A 20,683-nucleotide genomic window follows, 5' to 3' on the forward strand; every position below is an offset into this window, starting at 1 on the left:
GGAGAGAGAGAATCCCAACTGTGCTAACAGCACAGAGGGGGGCTCGATCTCATGAATCATGAGATCAGGACCTGAGCCAATATTAAGAGTCAGACACTGGGGCGCCTGGGTGGCTCAGTTGGTTAAGCGACCGACTTCGGCCCAGGTCATGATCTTGTGGTTTGTGGGTTTCAGCCCCACATCGGGCTCTATACTGACAGTTTAGAGCCTGGAGCCTGTTTCAAATTCTGTGTCCCCCATCTCTCCCTGCCCCTCCCCCCCAAAATAAAATAAACATTTAAAAAATTTTTTAAAGACTCAAAATATAGATAACACCCAAATCTAAGACTTATAGTTCAGTCCTGATACGGAACTCAGAGACCATACTTACCAGTCTGGGCACACACCTATTACTACTTTATGGAAGCATTTGGTGGGCTAGCCAGCATACATTCATCATTCTTATGGTTTTGGTAGTTTTTCTGGCTTTGATAGAACCACCCTTCCCCCATTCTTCGCCAATGTGTTTTGAATTTTTTTTAATTTTTTAATCTTTATCTATTTTTGAGAGAGAGAGAGAGAGCGTGCGATTGGAAGAGGGGCACAGAGAGAGGGAGACACAGAATCCAAAGCAGGCTCTAGGCTCTGAGCCATCAGCACAGAGCCTGATGTGGGGCTCGAACTCATGAGCGGTGGGATCATGATCTGAGCCAACGTCAGATGCTTAACTGACTGAGGCACCCAGGTACTCCATTGGCCAATGTGTTTTGCATCAAGCTGACCCCATCCCCAGGCTCTAGATCTAATAGAGGCCACCACAATCAACGTGTCCCACCTTCTGACCACAGTGATTAGCTGAGAGATGGCCATGTGGCTTGGTCAGAGCAATGAAAAGCAATGAAATGTTTACTGGGGCACCCAAAGAAGAGCACTCTCTACTCGGTGGGCATGTGGATGTCAAAGATGCTGCCTCACAGGGGTGCCTGGGTGGCTCAGTCGGTTGAGCGTCCGACTTCAGCTCAGGTCATGATCTCGCGGTTTGTGAGTTCGAGCCCCGTGTCGGGCTCTGTGCTGACAGCTCGGAGCCTGAAGCCTGCTTCCTGAGTCTGTGTCTCCCTCTCTCTCTCTGCCCCTCCCCTGCTCATGCTCTGTCTCTCTCTGTCTCAAAAATAAATAAGAACATTAAAAAAAATTTTTTTTAAGATGCTGCCTCACCACCAAGAGAACCGCCCAACAAAGATGACAGCTCAGTTCAGACAGGAACAACAGGTGCCCCGGGGACACCATCTGGGCCCCAACTCATGCTGTGCCAGAGGCCAGTTAAGTCCCTTTTTGCCTTAGCTGGTCTCAGTTGGGTTTTCTATCTCTTGCAACTGAGAGACTCTTAACAGATTGACTCCACTATCCTTGGTCCACTCCTCCAAACTTTAGGTCCTGGCCCTCATTGGTCAGGGGACTAAAAGCCTTGGAAGGTACAAGCCACATCTTACTTCATTTGCTATCCCCCGTAACACCTGGCAGAGTGCTTTGGACAAAGTAGGTTCGGTAAGTAGAAAGGAATACTCCTTTCTTAACTGCTAAGTAGAGCAGGTATAAATCAAGTTTACAATCCTTCTGCTACTGAGAAAGACAGATGCTGACCTTCCCCGAGCTCTCTCTCTTCCATCTTTTCCCATCACACAAACCACAGAGCCAACCTGCAACAGCACTCCAGCCTGGTCTTAAGGGTCAACCTACTTCAAGTTAACACACTCCTTGCTTGCTGACTTAAGGCCCTTGATCTGTAACAGAACTAATTTACTTTCTTTTAAGACTTGCGGACCACTGGCCTTGGGGAATGAAGGACCAGAACTTTCCTAGGCCACCAAGGCCAGCAAGTCTGTTTGAAGCCACCTCAGCTTTCTGATTAGCCCAGAAACATTGAGCAAAATGTTTTTCTTCTTTAAGGTCACGCAAATGACTTTGCTGACCTCCCTTTACACATCTGCAAACCTTGCCCTCCTTTGCAGAAAGATCAGAGTACTCTTGCACAACCCCCGGGTAACCAGGAACCAGACGTTTTTGCACAACCTCTGAGCACTGAGATAATTCTGTAGCTGGCATCATCAAGTCCTCACACAATCAAGAAATGTCAAAGACCATGGGACTCCGTTAACTGATTAAATCGCTTTAAAAATCCCTGGGTCAGGCAGAAACCTCAGTGTTGGCTTTTGGACAAGAGTCCGCCTTCTCCCCAGGTCCCTGGGCTTCTGAACAAAACTCACATTCTTTTTCAATCAAAACTCATCTCTTGAGTATAGGCCTTTAGAGCGACAAGCAGCAGAACTTCGGTTTCCGTAACAATCCACTGACTATCCCTTTTCCGTATTGACCCACTGAGCACAGGGAAGTTTCTAGAACCAAGTCCATCATCCCTCTACTGGAATCACAAAAGGCAGTGGTTAGAGCTGCCAACCACAACTCACAACTCCTTAGTGCTCTTCCTTTCTACAAATGCAATGCCACAATACCCTAACCAGCCAAAAACCAGGCACTTTCTCCCCACAAAAAGGGCTCTTCCATTGGCAAAATTGATTCCCCATAGTCTGTGTACTAACTACACGGACTATACTCAATAAAGACCCACAAGAACCTTATTAACTGGCAGTTCACACTTACTTTATACATATTTATAACAAGTGATGCATTTCACTTGTTTCAGTTTAGAAACTAGACAACCAATTAGGGAGAGAAGTAGAGAGGATCCTCTATAAGATAGTAAACTGACAAAAGTGAGAGTTGACAGCTAGGAAAAGGTAAAAAATGTCTCTTAAAAAAATAGACCCAGGAATTTTTTCAAAACATCAGCCTGAGGCCATTTAGCTAAGCAACATTAAATGTTCCTACATATTCAAAATGGCCTTAGGACAGCACTAAATTATAGCCCAGGGCTATAAGTGATGGGCTTAAGTCCTCAAGAAGATTCTTATCTGTTTATATTCATTTTAAAGTCAAGGAAGTTATATCATAATTTCTGGAATTTTTTCATCCAAAGTAGTTAAAATTAACATTTGCTTCAGAAAGGAAGAAAACTGTTAGATATCTGCAAAATTCTACGATTCCCAAATAAATCAACCCTGAAAGTTGTCACAGGACTAAGGCTTCACTGTCATTCCCACCTCTTCTGACTTTTCCAACCAAGGCTTCCCAGCAGTTCCTGCTGCTGCCTTTGGCAATCAAAATACGAAGGGAGGGGCACCTGGGTGGCTCAGGTCTTGATCTCACAAGGTTCATGAGTTTGAGCCCTGAATCGGGCTCTACGCTGACAGTGCAGAGCCTGCTTTGGATCCTCTGTCTCCCTCTCTCTGTCCCTTCCTGACTCACACGCATTGGTGCACACTCTCTTTCTCTCTCTCTCAAAATAAATTAAAAAAAAAAAACCTTAAAAAAAATATAAACGGGGTGCCTGGGTGGCTCAGCTGGTTAAGGGTCCAACTCTTGATCTCAGCTCAGGTCATCAGGTCATGATCTCATGGGTTCATGAGATCGAGCCCCGCCTCAGGCTCTGCCACAGCTCAGGGCCTGCTTGGAATTCTCTCTCCCTCTCTCTCTGCTCCTTCCCTGCTCATGCTCTCTCTCTCTCTCTCTGTCTCTCAAAATAAATAAATCAACTTTAAAGAAAAAGAAAAAATATGAAGGGAAAATCAAGATATAGGAAAATACAACATTTCAATACCATAGTTTACTCCCTTCCTCAGAACTGAAAGAAAAGCTATCAGACTGGTAACATCACATTTTTCAACTGTCATGTGCTAATATCCACTGGTGATGCAGATGTAACTTGGAACACCATTCTAGAGAGGAATTTTGCAATATTTATTAAAACTTAAAATGCACACTTCTTTTGTCCCAGAAATATCAATATAAAAATTTACCCTTTTGGATGGGTTGCCAAAAAATATCAAATTACGAGTTCAGAGATGTCCATTCACCAGGCTTTTATACGAGCACAAAAGTATAAAGAATGTCCAACAGGGGACAAGTTAAATAAATGAGGTGCAATCACACAGGGGAATACTATGCAGCCATGTTTTTAATGAGCCAGAGTTGTGTGTGTTCGTTATGGATAGGTCATCAAGGTATATTGAGAGAAAAAGACAAGAAGCAAAACAAAATGTACCATATGATTCCATCTGTATAAGCATGATTTTTTTCAATGTAGGGTTACACAAGCAAGAGTTAATAGCAGACACCCTTGAGAAGAGAGATTAAGGGTAAGAAGTATGTGAAGGGATCTCCACTTTTCATTTTCAACCTGTTAGAATGTTTCACTAAGTGCATGTACTGCTTTCATTTTTTTCTTTTTAAACAAAGGGGGTAAAGGAGGAAGGGCAGAGGAATAAGGAGTTGGCCAATCAGGGAGATAAACCGGTGTAGGCCCAACACTTCTTAGCTGAAGAACAGTTTTATCGACAGGACACTTCCATCTTTCACTGGAAGATGCTCCTTTCCAGCAACAGTACCCCAAACCCATTTCCTTTGGCTTTCTCTCTGCAAATAATCCAGATTCTGTCGGGTCGTGTCAATACTCCTTAACTTGGCAAAAGTCTGTCCACAACCCTTTCCCCAACCCTGTATTTGGCATATACTGTGGAAATCCTTATTCATATCACTTGCTTTGGGTGCCCTGCAACCGTGGGACAGGCTGAGGATCACTACTTCTCCTTGGAAAGAAGCTCTCTGGATCTACTGCTCTCAGAAGTACATTTAGCCTCATGGGTTAGGGGAACCCCCAGCCCTCTGACTGTTGCAATTCAATTCAACAGTGACTGGTTACATACAAGGAAGGTGCCAGGAATAGAAAAATGAGCCAAGTACACCGTGCATGTCCCCCGGGAGAGAGCAGATGCCAACACTACTCTCTACAGCACACTCCCACGTTCCCCTAGGGAATGCTACCCAGATCACATGACTGCCTTCATGCTGGCACCAAAACCAGCCTTGAATTCCACCCGCCAACTCTGCCAAGACTCCTTCAGTCTCACCAACCTGAGAATAATGAAAACCTGCTCATCCATTGCTAGCATTTACTGAACACCACTCTTCATGAAGCACTGTAGACAGTACTTTACAAGCATTAATTAACTTTTACCTCACAATAACCCAATGCAGTAGATATCATTGTTATACCCTCTTTTTTAGGGGAGGAAATTGAAGTTCAGATTTATAGCTAACACGTGCAAGTCAGGACTGAAACCAAAATTGGTTTGATTCCAGGGTTGACATTCTTAACCGCTATGCCAACCTGACTCCCCATAGGGTTGAGGAAGTCACTCCTCTCCCAACGCATGGAGGGAAGGGGAACGACACGGGAGAAGAGTTTCCATTTTCACAGAAAAAATTTCAGGGTCAACTGCACCTTGGGTTCACCTGCTAAATTGTTCCCAAGACAAGGGGATCTCCACCCCTTCCCCACCTTCCAAAGACAGACGACCCTGCGGAGATCACCGGAACCAGTTCCTGGACCGGTCTTTGGCTCCTGAGGGTGGGAAACAGGGGCCTTACCCGTCTCGTTGCCTCCTGCAGACAAAGTGACCATCGCTGCGGTGGGCATTGCCCCAACCTGGCCGAGCCCTCGCGTCCCAGCACCATCGCAATGGGCGGGCGCCAGGACCACCCGGCTGGACGACGCGGCGAGACAGCCCAATACCAAGGAAAGGGGGACAGCTGCCGCCGCGCCGACGCTCCCCACTCTGGAGGGAGGGAAGGGTCGGTCATCCAGCTCAGGTTTGGGTGGCGGGAGGTCTCGGGAGCAGCCAGGGCCGGGAGGTCCGAGGGAGGCCGACCAAGAGGGGAGCTCTCTGCCCGCTCCCTCCACCCAAGGCGGACCTCCTGGGGCGCCCCGAATGTTCCCCAAACCAATGAAAGAGGTAGCGCGAACCCGCTTCTCGACTCTCACCTTTCAGCGGGATCCAGCCTTGCGGCCGAGCTACCGCACAGCGACACGCCCCTCTTTCATTCACCTGTCGCCCCCTCCGTGAGAAGCGAGGCAGCTGACCAATCACAGGGGCTCCTAGGCTCAGGAAGGCGGACCCTTCGACCAGCGGGTTAGTCAATGGCGCCCGTGCCCCCTCCTGAGGCTGCGCTCTGGTGGCGCCAGTCCTCGCGCGGTGACGGGAGTTGTGGTCTCAGCGTTCGTTTCTCCAGCAAAGATATAGTGGACAAAACTACAAGTCCCGAGATGCCAAAAGGGGCAAGAACGGACACTAGCAGAAGGCTGGAGCTCTGTTCGGTCTTCTGAGTCCCACTCGAGCGACCTGCGAAGTGTTGGCGTCTTTGTCCGGAGAGCTGAAAGCACGATGTGCATATTAAAGTGGCCCGGAGAATGAGAGCTCTGACCTATCAGTCCGCACACATTTTACTTGCCGGCGCTTCGCAGAAATTCTGGAAAGAGTGAAATGGTTTCATGTACTCAACAGGTTTTTAACGAACACCCCGACACCCTCTTCCCTTGAAAAGCTTTCAGGGTCATGTATGCAAGTGAAACAGTTAAATAGCGGTACCCGGTGCTCAGGAACAGTACTGACATGTTGTGGGACAGCTGTGAACAAGACAAACCAGCTTGCCATTCTCGCGGAGCTCAGTTCTCATAGTGGGTGTATCAGTTTGTGACCGCTGCTCTGTCAAAACACTACAGGCCGCCTTAAACAGCAGAAATTCATTGTCTCGAATTTCTAGAGGCTGGAAGTCAAGGTGTGGGCAGGGTTGGTTCCTTCCGAGGGTTCTGGAGGAAGGATCTGTCCCAGGCCTCTCTCCTGGACTTGTAGCTGGCCCTCTTCATGTTCACCCGGGCTCTCCCTGTATATATCTCTGTGTGTAGATTTCCCCTTTATATAAAGTCACTAGTCATAGTGAATTAGGGGTTCACTCTACCCCAGTACAACTTCGACTCAACAAATGAGTACATTTGCAATAACCTGTTTTCCAAATAAGGTCATATTCTGAGGTGCTGGGGGTTAGGACTTCAGCACACGAATGGGGGCTGGGGGGGGGAGGGGAATGCAGGCAGAGTCCAACCCATAACAAGGGGAGATGGCTAATAAACAAAAAAAACAACTAAAAAAAGGCATGGCAAAGAATCAAAACAGGTAGACGATCCAACAAAGTGATTTGGTGGCTATGAGGGGCTGAAGGTCAAGGATGGCCTCTCTCAGTTGGCAACCTTCCAGCTGCCATGCTCAGGTTAAACAGATGAGCATTGCAGGCAGGGAAAGAGCTAGTAGGAAGGTTCTAAAAACAGATTGGGATGTGCCTAAGAAATAGGAGGACAGCCACCGGGGTAAGGGAGTGAGAGATAGGCAAACCAGCTTAACTGTGCAGGTCACACAGAGCTCTGCACTCAGAAAGCTCTACACTTGAAACTAGAAATAGGTGGTGGTTGTACAGCGTTGTGAATACACTAAATGCCACTGACTTGTATACTTTTAAATGACTGAATGTATATTGGGTGGATTTTACCTTAATTAAAAAAAAAAAAAGTGTGGAGGGGACACCTGGGTGGCTCATTTAGTTAAGCGTCTGACTTTGACTCTTGATCTTGGCTCAGGTCATGATCTCCTGGTTCATGGGTTCGAGCCCTGCATCAGGCTGTGTGCTCTGCACTGATAGTGGAGCCTGCTTGAGATTTTCTCTCCCCCCACCTCTCTCTGCCCTTCCCATTTTCGGACTCTCTTTCTCTCTCTCAAAATAAATCGATAAATTTTTTTTAAAAAATGTGGAGAGAAAGTGATCATGGGGATTATCAGTTAATTCAGCAAATCAGTTAAGTGTAGGTTAATTAAGAGAAGTTCTTCTAATAAATTTAATCTAGATTATGAGACGGGATTGAATTTCTTAGCAAGAACATAGTATTGTCTGCTGAGCTCCAAGGAAGTGTTCCCTCCTCCTTTACATGAAAAATTCCATCCTTCCTTAATTGATAAGACTGAACCTTCATTGCTGAAGAAAACTTAAGTTCCTTCTTGCCCCTTGGCCAGAACCAAAGCCCAAGCATAACATGTCCTGGAGGATGAAAAGCAGACAAAAACTAGGGAAAGGGAGGCCTGCCCAAAGAAAACAATCGCAGGAATCTGCTATTTTATTTGATGAAAAAGCAAGGGACTATTTATGGAGGTGAATTTGGAGGGTACTTAAATAAGGAAAGCCTGAATATAATTTCAGATCAAAATGAATTTATTGGTTTGAATATATTCACTGGAGATTCTGCATCCAGGGAGCTTCCTCTGATGGCTGGCAGCTGTTATTCTAACAATTGAAGTGTTGGTTTATGCAAAACTGGATACAATACTGACCTGTCATTCATTTGTATGACAGTGGAAATCTTTTGCCATAAACCAGAGGAATAAATTCAAAGATCTCAGGAGTCAGGATGATTTATTGAATCTGTCTGTGCATCTTGCTGATCAACCAATAATTATATTCCTTGAAAAGACCCAGAATTCACCTCCTTTACCAAAACCAGAGGACAATTGATGAAGGAAGTGCCAAAATCATTAAAAGGCACTTTACTGACCATCCTCTCTAAGCCAGGAATGATGGCGGATGGGTCTATAATTGAAATGTACTCTCATTTCAGGAGGAGGAGTCTGGAATGATACAGCCCAAGTGGTGGCAGTTACCCAACAAATACAAAATGGGAAGTGTTACTAATAAGCAGCAGGGTTGGCATGAAATCAGAGTGGTTTGATCCACAGAGATTTTTGGAAACAACTAACGAATCAGGGACAGTCTACTAAATTCCCATTTAATTTTTATAACAGTAACAGAAAAAAAAAATACTTCCATGCCCAGTGAACAAAGGCCTATCTTGATGCAATAAACAATTTTGTTCTAATTATTTTTTTGAGATAGAGATAAAGTGAGATAGAGAGAAGGAGAGAGAGAATCCAAAGGAGGCTCCACACTGTTAGTGCAGACCCGATGTAGGGCTCAAACTCATAAACCGTGAGATCATGACCTGAGCCAAAGTTGGACATTTAACCGGCTGAGCCACCCAGGCGCCCTAAAAGACAGTTTTGATTTTTCATCCAATGTCCATACTTGAGTAGGTTCAGGTGTGTCGACCACCGAATAAAAAGAAAGTTAGGGGCGCCTGGGTGGCTCAGTTGGTTAGGCAACTGACTTCGGCTCAGGTCATGATCTCACAGTTCGTGAGTTCGAGCCCCGCGACAGGCTCTGTGCTGACTGCTTGCTCAGAGCCTGAAGCCTACTTCGGAGTCTGTGTCTTCACCTCTCTCTACCTCTCCCCTGCTCACACTCTGTGTTTCTGTCTCTCAATAATAAATAAATGTTAAAAAAAAATTTTTTTTAAAGAAAGTTAAAGACCCTTAAGGAAAGACCCAACAATAACCTGCAGGACCATACCATGAGTCTTTCTCCAAAGAATTTGTACTCAAATATTCAAACCTTTTGGGAACAATCAGACAATTGCCACACAAATTCCTGGACACCCAGGATGCTTCTGCGCTGCACTAGAGTGTGGGCTTTACAGAAATGTATGAATCAATGTCTAATCAGGAAAACAGATACCACCCTACATATTTAAAGCAGAGAAGACTTGGGGCGCCTGGGTGGCGCAGTCGGTTAAGCGTCCGACTTCAGCCAGGTCGCGATCTCGCGGTCCGGGAGTTCGAGCCCCGCGTCAGGCTCTGGGCTGATGGCTCAGAGCCTGGAGCCTGTTTCCGATTCTGTGTCTCCCTCTCTCTCTGCCCCTCCCCCGTTCATGCTCTGTCTCTCTCTGTCCCAAAAATAAATAAACGTTGAAAAAAAAAATTTAAAGCAGAGAAGACTTTAATGCAGGGGGTTGGTCACAAAGACATTGGATATACTGAAGAATGTGGGAGAGAGAGAGCATTATCCGGAGCCCAGGAAATTGCTACTGCCCTTGGGCTGTAGCCTACAACCCCACACTCCCTACCGACAATGCTGGAGGACCCAGTGCTGTCAAAGCCAAGGTACCTCCTGAAGCAGAAAGGTTTCTCCCTTCCTCCCACCTTTAAATATAACCAAGTGCCGGGGCACCTGGGTTGCTCAGTTGGTTGAGCGTCCGTATTCAGCTCAGGTCATGATCTCGCGGTTTGTGAGTTCGAGCCCCGTGTCAGGCTCTGGGCTGACAGCTCGGAGCCTGGAGCCTGCTTCAGATTCTGTGTCTCCCCGTCTCTTGGTGCCTCCCCTGCTCATGCTCTGTCTCTCTCTGTCTCTCAATAATAAATAAACGTTAAAAAAAATTAAATATAACCAAGTGCCTCCCATTGGCACAACCTAACTGGGACACAGCTATCAATGGACTTTGGGAATTTGGGAAATGTAGTTTGCAAGATTCTGGCCCTGGCAGTCCAAGGGAGATCACAGTGGGACAGGTAAGAGGCTAGGCACCTAGAGAAAATATGAAGTATAGAGAGCCTGGTTATAAATGGAGTTTTGACCAAAGTCCACTCAAGGATAGATCTAGCTCCTAAATCCATCTGCTAGTTTTTCGTCATTTGTATAATTAGACTAAATATCTTAAAGGGGCACCTAGGTAGCTCAGTCAGTTGAGCGACCGACTTCAGCTCAGGTCATGATCTCATCATTTGTGAGTTCGAGCCCCACATTGGGCTTGCTGCTGTCAGGGCAGAGCCTGCTTCAGATCCTCTGTCCCTCTCTCTCTCTGCCCCTCCCCCACTTGCGCTTTCTCCAGCAAATAAATAAACGTTTAAAAAAAAAGAATAAATATCTTAAGCTACTGGCAGAATCCTGCATTGGCACTCAGGCCATAGGTTGGTTAACAGCTTTTATTATTGGAAAAACAAAGTGCAAGTCACTGAAGTTCCTGATTCCCATAAAATGTAAATTAAAATAAAAGAGCTTGAGAGCATCACAAAGATTAATGCCACCATTAAAGACTTAAAATATGTGGAGGTGATGATTTCTGTCACATTTATATTGGTGTCCTGGGGCGCCTGGGTGGCTCAGTCGGTTAAGCATCCAACTTCGGCTCAGGTCATGATCTTGTGGTCCGTGAGTTCAAGTCCCGGGTCGGGCTCTGTGCTGACAGCTCAGAGCCTGGAGCCTGTTTCAGATTCTGTGTCTCCCTCTCTCTCTGACCCTCCCCCATTCATGCTCTGTCTCTCCCTGTCTCAAAAATAAATAAACATTAAAAAAATATATATATATAAAACAAAGACACAGATATATATAGATATATATATAAACATTAAACATACATATATATGTTTATATATATAACAAAGACACAGATATATATATAAACACATTAATATATATATATATATATACAACAAAGACACATATATATATATAAACATTAAAAATATATGTATATATATAACAAAGACGCAGATATATATATATAGATATCTATCTCTGTGTCTTTGTTTGGGAACTGGAAAAGTCAGATAGTCTTGAAGAAGGCAGAAGAATATTGTAAACTTAATCAAATGGTGACCCCGATTGCAAATGCTGTTTCAGATGTGGCTTTGGGGAGGACAGATATCAGTACAACCCCCAGAACTTGATCAGGCCAATGCATTTTTCTCCACTATGACAAAGAATATACGAGAAACAATTAGCTTTATAGTCCTGCCTCAGAGAAAAGCCCACCTGCTGGTCTATGCCCTAATTTAGTCTGCAGGAGCCTTGACCCTACCGTATTCAGTCAGTCCCGTGCAAAAAACCAGAAGCTGCTCCTGGTCTTTCAAACAGATCTCGCTTGCCAGCAGTCACAGCTGCAGAGAGATGGTTTCTGCCTTACTTCTGCTTTCCCAAGTCTCCTGTGGGTGCATCTACTTGAAGGAATTGGATTTACATCAGAACCTCCGCTGTAAGGGAGCCTGGGAAGTGTTTTTAGCTTTACACCTCCTCAGATAGAAGGAGGACGGAATAGAGGTCAAGATTCCATTCCAAGTTTCTGTCACTTCATCCCATAGGCTCTCATACTGGTGGCCCGATACTGATAGAACCAAAAAAAAAAAGAGAGAGAAAAAGTAGCAGGTGCCAAAGGGTGGAAGATAAATCCAGTGAAAATATAGGGCCCTGCCACTTCATTAAAATTCTGGGTGTCACATGTTTTGAGACACTTCAGGACATTCCCTCCAAAGCAAAGGACAGGTTGCTGCACTTTGGACTTCCCACCTCTTAGACGGAGCCCTAGGGTTTGATGGGTCATTTGGGATTTTGGAAGCACCACCTGGTGCACTGACTGCTCCTACCCATTTGCCAGTCTCCAGCTGTGAGTAAGGCACAGAGGGGGAGAGGGCAGAAGAGGCCTCCCGACCTGGTCCAGGCCATGCAGTGCACATAGTTCAGGCTTTCAGCCCTAATCGTTCGGAGTGCCTGAGGCAAATCAGAGTGCTCCCTGAGGCCTACCACAGACACTGATAGAAGGTCGCTGTAAATAGGCCCTCAGGGCTTGGAGGCAAAGCCATGCTTCATTCATAAGTGAGTATTTTTCTTTTGAGAAATAGCTCCTGGGTTTTCGCTGGGCTCCGGCAGACTGCACACTTGACCAAAGGGCACCCCAGGTGACCTTGTGACCTGAGCTGCCCCCCAATGAACTGCCATCTGACCCCTCTGCCCAGCAGTTCCCTCGGGGAAAGGGTCCATATAGAAGCAGGTTGTTCTCAAGGAGATTGCTTGAGAGACTTGGGAACAAAAGGATGGGGACAGAGGAGCAAGGATAGACCTGCTGGAGTGGGCCCAGACCAGTAGAATGTTCCCAGCTATGTGAGTGAGTACAACAAGGCTCCACTGTGAAGGGGAAATTATTAGAGCCTGGTTTTCTGATGACAGATTCTGAAACAGCAAGAAGTGGCCCCGAGGGATAGTGGAGAAGGAGATCCCTCAGCAGGGCAGGACTGTAAGCAGCATGTCTCATTACCCACTTTGCCTGGAAGAAAAGATGGCCCGAGGTGAGGACATGTACCAGTTCATGGGCAATGACTAATGATTTGAACAGCTGAAAGTCTTACAAGATTGGAAGTTCATGACAAAGAGGCTTGGGAAAGATGAATTTCTTAGAATGGTCCCAGATCATGAGACAGAAGGTATGCCATACAAATAGTCACCATGGGCCTCAACTATGGGGGAAGCTTTGAATAGCAAATAGAATGTTCTGTGGATGTTAACCAGATGGCCTTTTCCCCCAGCCAGTGCAGCTCTTGTTCAATAGGTTCATTGAAAAAGGACCATGATGACAGGAGTGGAGACTAACTGCATGGGCTAAAGAAGACGGACATCTCCATCTGTGGACTTAATACGCAGTCTTGTTATCTCACAAAATATTGTTTCTAACCATGGAAATCACTTTGCAAGACAAGAAGTGGGAAACTGAGCAGGGGATGCCTGCAGGATTCATTGGTCTTACCACGTGCTCCATTAGTCAGCATTCTACCAGGGTGGAAAGGTCTCCTGAAGGTCCACGTAAGGTCCCAGCTGTAGACACTTCATGAACTAGAGAGCCATCCACAGGATACAGTAATGCTCTGAACCAGGGTACGTACTGTTTCTCCTTTAGCCAGAGAGCAGTTCGAGGACCAAGGGGCTGGATGTAGGAGTGGCTCTCTCACAATGAAACCGTTTTACAACTCAAACATTCTTTGCTTCTTGGCCTCATGACTATACGAAGGAGAGGTGTGTTAAAAGCCTGTAGTGTCTGAGGGACGAATGCCTCCACCAAGTGACACAGTTTTCCCACCAAACTGGAAGTTGAAACTGCCACCCAACCATTTTGAACGCTTCATGCTCCTGAACAGACAAGCAAAAAAGAAATCAAGGTATTTTCTGGGGTGACAGTGTCTGGCTATCAAGGGGAAATAGGTTGGTACCACACAGAGGGGGCAAGGAGGCTTAGTGAAAGACTTACCTGTATTCTCGAATGATCCTATTCCTAGTACAAATCCTGTGATCAGAGTCACAGCAAGACTGCTGCAGTTCCATACAAGAGGGTCCCCCAGGGCACAGATCTCTCGGGAATCAAAGCTTGAGTCTCTTCTGTGAGCTAAGAACCTGGCTGTCCCTTACTGACTGAAAGCAGAAGAAACCTGAAATAGATACAGTGAAGAAGCAAAGCCATAAATACAACATCGGCCTTAAAATGGGTTATGGAGGCGACAATTATGGCCTCTACTTGAACTTCCCTCCTTGATGTGTCTATTTACACATTTTAGATATTTCATCTTCTCCCTTTCCCCTACTATTGTCTCCAGGTGGTTGTGTAGGGAATATTAACTTCACCATTAGTCACAGAGTGCAGATTTTTGAGAAGGGAATTTGAGAAAGCTAGAGAAGGAACATCAAGGCATTGGGGTTCCTTCCTTGGGGGTAAGGTTGTGTGTTTTTTTAATTTTTAAAAAATGTTTATTCATTTTTGAGAGGGAGAGACAGAGCGGGACTGGGGGAAGGACGGTGGTGGGAGGGACACAGAATCCAAAGCAGGCTCCAGGCTCTGAGCTGTCAGCACAGAGCCCGACATGGGCTCAAACCTACGAACTGTGAGAACTGTCAGCTGATGTCAGATGCTTAACCGACTGAGCCACCCAGGCACTCAGGGTGTTTTTAATTACAGGAGTGATAGCTGCTTTCTGCTAATCGGGAAGCAAGTGTAAATTTGGGACACAGGGTGTATGTATTTGGCTGCAAGTGGGGTATATAGGACAGTTAATGTTTGGGCCCCCCACATTGCAGGGGAGGAAAAAGTTTCCCTCAGCCATCCTAGGTTCCATAGTTGGGTCTATGAAATAGACTGATATCAGATTAATAGGAGAAAAGGAATACATATTTATTCACTTTTAATATTACATGCAGGTGGGGATCACAGTGGGAGGAAAAAGGAAATACCCCAAAAAAGCAGTAGGATTGGGAGGTTATATACCATCTTAACAGGGAAGGAGAGGGGAGGTATAGGCCACTTAGGGGAGAGAATAAATGAAGGGCCCTTAGAAGAAAACAGGGGAGATACGATGGTTTGCCACAAAGTGTGTCTGGATGTCACTTCTAGAAGTGGTGTCAATTTCTAGTCTCTCCTGTAAAAAAGTCAATCTTTCCTGGTTGATGAAGCTCCAGGGGAGGGGATTTTAGACAATTGAGTTCCTTTTGAAGGATCTGTCATTGAGCAGAGAGGGGGAATTCAGAGAAAGCCTCTCCCCAGATTTGTTGTTTTTTCAGGTGCAAGGTTCAAAATAATCAGCACACCAAAGCATCATATTTTGTGCTGGCATTTCCTGAATTCCTAAAGGATCCAACCCCAGTCTCCCTTTTGGGAAAAATTCTCACTGTCTGTTGTTATAGTAAGAAGGAAATGCCAGTTTTCACCTCCTACAGCTGTGACCTTCTACAGGAGCAGAGAGGGCTAGATCTTTCCTCTTTCTACTCTTAAGGTACAGCTAGGGAGCAGGCTTCTGATGTACAAGTCTCAAAAACAACACTGAAGATGGCTGGAAAGACCACTATTATATTTATTATTATTATTATTATTATTATTATTATTATTATTTTCTCAATGCAGGACAGAGGCACAGAAAGGGAATGTGGCTGGCTTCCCTGAGTCAAACCACAGTGCCACCTTCGGGAGTCCTGGGGACAGCCATCCCAGGAGTCAAAGTCATCAACTCCTCTGTGGCAACATCCTTTGTTCTTTGTACCACAATAATCTACCTCCTGGGTGGTTGTAAGAGTTACATGAGGGGTGCCTGGATGGCTCAGTCAGTTGACCATCTGACTCTTGATTTCGGCTCCAGTCATGATCTCGTGGTTCATGGGATCGAGCCCCATGTCGGGCTCTGCACTGGCAGCTTGGGGGCTCCTTGGGATTCTCTCCCTCTCTCTGTCCCTCCTCTGCTTGTGCATGCGCTCTCGCTCTCTCTCTCTCTCTCAAATAAATAAACATTTAAAAACACACCAAAAAAACTTTTTAAAAAAAGTTACATTGGACAACAGTGCCCAGCACACAAAGAATGTCCCTTTTTTGTAAATTATAAAGTGATACACTAAGTATGGGAGGATGGAGAGAAGAGAGCTTTGCTCAAGACCACATGGCACAGCACATTAGGAGTCCAACCAGGGTGTACTGGTAAAAGTTTAACTGGCTTCAGCTGGGGAGTGGGGGACGAACATGATTTGTGGTGTTTGTAGATTTTGATGACATGAACACTCTGACCTTCGTCAATTTTTTTAGGTTTATTTATTTATTTTGAGAGAGAGAGAGAGAGAGAGTGTGTGTGTGTGTGTGTGTGCATGCAAGTGGGGTGGGGCAGAGAGAGAGAGAGAGAGAGAATCTGTCAGTGCAGAATCTGATGTGTGGCTCAAACTCACAAACCGTGAGATCATGACCCGAGCCGAAGTCAGATGCTTAATACACTGAGCCACCCAGGCACCCCTGACTTTTGTCAATTTTTAACTACCAGTGTGACATCACTGAATGCAAAGTTGGCAAGAAATCTGAACCAAGAAGCACACCACTATATAGTATTTTCACCGTATAGGCACAATAAACATAAGTCACTTCAAAAGCATAAGTGTTCATGAAATAACTATAATTAAATATATATAAATTTAAATATATACAAAAATATAAATATATTTGAAGAAGACACAAAAAAATGGAAAAATATTCCATGTTCATGGATTGGAAGAACAAATATTGTTAAAATGTCGATACTACCCAAAGCAATCTACATATTCAATGCAATATCTATCAAAATAACACTAGCATCCTTCACAGAGCTAGAACAAACAATCCTAAAATATATATGGAACCAGAAAAGACCCCAAATAGCCAAAGCAATCCTGAAAAAGAAAACCAAAGAGGAAGGCATCACAATCCCAGACTTCCAAGATGTGTTACAAAGCTGTAATCATCAAGACAGTATGGTACTGACACAAAAACAGACACTTGGATCAATGGACCAGAATAGAGAACCCGGAAATGGACCCACAAATGTATGGCCATCTAATCTTTGACAAACGAGGAAAGAATATCCAATGGAATAAAGACAGTCTCTTCAGCAAACGGTGCTGGGGAAACTAGACAGCGACATGCAGAAAAATGAATCTGGACCACTTTCTTACACCATACACAAAAATAAACTCAAAATGGATGAAAGACCTAAACATACGACCGGAAGCTGTCACAAAAGACATGAATAGACACTTCTCCAAAGAAGACATCCAGATGGCCAACTGACACATGAAAAAATGCTCAACATCACTCATCATCAGGGAAATAAAATCAAAACCACAATGAAACACCACCTCACACCTGTCAGAATGGCTAACATGAACAACTCAGGCAACAACAGATTGCCTGATTGGTGAGGATGCAGAGAAAGAGGATCTCTTTTGCACTGCTGGTGGGAATGCAAACTGGTGCAGCCACTCTGGAAAATAGTATGGAGGTTCCTCAAAAAATTAAAAGTAGAACTACCCTACAACCCAGCAATTGGACTACTAGGTATTTATCGAAGGGATACAGGTATGCTGTTTCGAAGGGACACATGCACCCCAATGTTTATAGCAGCACTATCTACAATAGCCAAAGTATGGAAAGAGTCCAAATGTCCATCAATGGATGAATGGATAAAGAAGATGTGGTATCTATAGACAATGGAGTATTACTCAGCAATCAAAAAGAATGAAATCTTGCCATTTGCAACTATGTGGATGGAACTAGAGGTTATTATGCTAAGCGAAATTAGTCAGTCAGAGAAAGACAAATATCATATGACTTCATTCATATGAGGACTTTAAGATCCAAAACAGATGAACATAAGAGAAGGGAAGCAAAAATAATATAAAAACAGGGAAGGGGGACAAAAACATAAGAGACTCTTAAATATGGAGAGCAAACAGAGGGTTACTAGAGGAGTTGTGGGGGTGTGTGGGCTAAATGGGTAAGGGGCATTAAGGAATCTATTCCTGAGATCATTGTTGCACTATATGTTAACTAATTGTGACTAATCTTGTCACGGGTAGGGATAGCAGAGCTGGCCCTGGGGGCACAAGCCCATAATGTGCCAGTGCTGGTCTGCTGTGAAACATACAAGTTCTGCGAGCGTGTGCAGACTGATGCCTTTGTCTCTAATGAACTAGATGACCCTGACGATCTGCTGTGGGAGTGAGGAGAACATGTGGTCATAGCTAACTGGCAGAACCACCCGTCCCTACGGTTGTCGATTCTAGTCTATGATGTGACACCCCCCCCACCCCTAGAACTGGTGTATCTGGTTATCACAGAGCTGGGGATGATTCCTTGCAGTTCTGTACCTGTTCTACAAGTCAAGAGTAGTGACCAGTGAGTGAGGGAACACAGGGTCAATATATGACATATGCCCTAAAAATCAATCAATCAAAAAATAAAAATAATTATATAGTGATGAGTTTGGGGTATTCATTACCTTTGGTTTTATATAATTTATTTCATATACTTTTTATATCATTTAATTTTTATAATGGCTGTGTTCAACAATCAGGTCATAAAATTCCTAAAATTTTTTAATTAAAAAATTTTTTAATGTTTATTATTTGAGAAAGAGACAGAGAGCAAGCAGGGGAGGGGCCGAGAGAGAGGGAGACACAGAATTGGAAGCAGGCTCCAGGCTCTGAGCTGCCAGCATAGAGCCTGACGCGGGGCTCGAACCCACAGAGCACGAGATCATGACCTGAGCTGAAGTCGGCCGCCCAACCAACTGAGCCACCCAGGTGCCCCAAAACTCCTAAGTTTTTGTTAAGTTTATTTATTTTGAGAGAGAGAGAGAGAGAGCAAGCAGGGGAGGGGCAAAGAAAGAGGGAGACAGAGAATCCCAAGCAGGCTCCTCGCTGTCAGCTCAGAGCCTGACTCTGGGGCCAATCTCTCGCAAACCATGAGATAATGACCTGAGCTGAAATCAAGAGTCAGTTGCTTCACTGACTGAGCCACCCAGGCACCCCTAAAATTGCTAAAATTTTAACAGTCAGCTCTAGAAGACTGAACCAGAAAGATTCTGCATGCTTTTAGGCATGCGTTATGCTGCCTCTAGTAGCAACTTCGGCATTTTTATTTTCCACTGGGCCCCACAAATTATGTAGTGGGTCTGCTGCCAACACTGTGCTGGAATCTCCAGTGCAGACCCAGGGTGGATTTTGGAGACTTCACCTCCCAGGATCATCTGGGGCCCATCTGCCTTCCATAGAGGAAACCAAGCTTCTCCAGAGGAGCCAGAGGGAATCCTAAGACTGCCCCCTTCCGTGCCTCCTGGAGACAGAGAGCCAGCTTCACCTGAATGAGTCCACAGCACCACCTGGTGGTACCTGGGTGTCAGGCCTTCCTGGGAGCCAAAGCAGGGAAGATCCTGGGACAAGGAATCATCAGCCAAGAGGGGTCCAGCAGGGCAGAAGGGGGCATGTCAGTCAAAGTGATGAGGGAGCGTGGGGCAAGCTGAGGGCAAAGTACAGGCTAACAGCAGCCCTCCCACCCCCTGTGCAGGTGGGATATGTGTGATATTCCTTAGGCACTCCTGACTGCCTAACAGCAAAGAAAAGAACAATCTTATCAACAGCTGATCTCCAGAAATCTACAGACTCCGTTTTCTGGAGACCTAATATCACCCTCATCAAGATGTAAGGGGGTTTAAGTGCTTGCCATGGTGATGTGGGAAACTAAGGCAACTGAAAAATTAAATTCCCTTACTGCCTACAGCCCATTGACTAGTCCTTGAAACGGCAAAGTGACCTCCCTCTAGGAGCTCAGCTGCCTCCATGAAATTTTGCTACGGGCAAAAGGGAATTTTGCCTTAATATTATCCTAACCTCCCAGGATCCTGCCAGTCTCCTTAAACACAAAAAAATTCCTTTACAAACCTCCTTTATCTTTAACCCCCAAGTATATGTTGGCAATTATACTCCAGGCTTATGGCCATTAAAAAAAAATGTTTTTTTAATTTTTCAATTTTAATTTTTTTTTAATTTTTAAACATTAAAAAATTTTTTTTAAAATATATGGTATGTCAGATGGTGGTAAGTGGTGTGGAGAAAAAATTTAAGGGGCGCCTGGGTGGCGCAGTCGGTTAAGCGTCCGACTTCAGCCAGGTCACCGTCTCGCGGTCTGTGAGTTCGAGCCCCACGTCAGGCTCTGGGCTGATGGCTCAGAGCCTGGAGCCTGTTTCCGATTCTGTGTCTCCTTCTCTCTCTGCCCCTCACCCATTCATGCTCTGTCTCTCTCTGTCCCAAAAATAAATAAACGTTGAAAAAAAATTTTTTTTAAAAATTTAAGCACGGGAGAGGAATGGGAATGCGGGGGTGCAAGTTGCAACTTGAAATGTGGTCAGAGTGGGTAAAAGATGATATTTAAAAAAATTTTTTTTAATGTTTATTTATTTTTGACAGAGAGAGAGATAGAGACAGAGCATGAGCGGGGGAGGGACAGAGAGAGAGGGAGACACAGAATCTGAAGCAGGCTCCAGGCTCTGAGCTGTCAACACAGAGCCCGACGCGGTGCTCGAACTCACGGACTGCGAGATCATGACCTGAGCCGAAGTCGGCCGCTTAACCGACTGAGCCACCCAGGCGCCCCCAAAGATGATATTTGAGTCAAGATTTGAAGGAGGTGAAGCAAATGGGTATTTGGGGTAAGAGCTTGCTTTCTTTCTTTCTCTTCCTTCCTTCCTTCCTTCTTTGTTCATTTATTTTTGAGACA

This window comes from Lynx rufus, unplaced genomic scaffold, assembly GCF_022079265.1.
Source record: "Lynx rufus isolate CCGP_SWC_20201006 ecotype Redwood Valley unplaced genomic scaffold, mLynRuf1.p SCAF_2, whole genome shotgun sequence".
Lineage (NCBI taxonomy): Eukaryota > Metazoa > Chordata > Mammalia > Carnivora > Felidae > Lynx > Lynx rufus.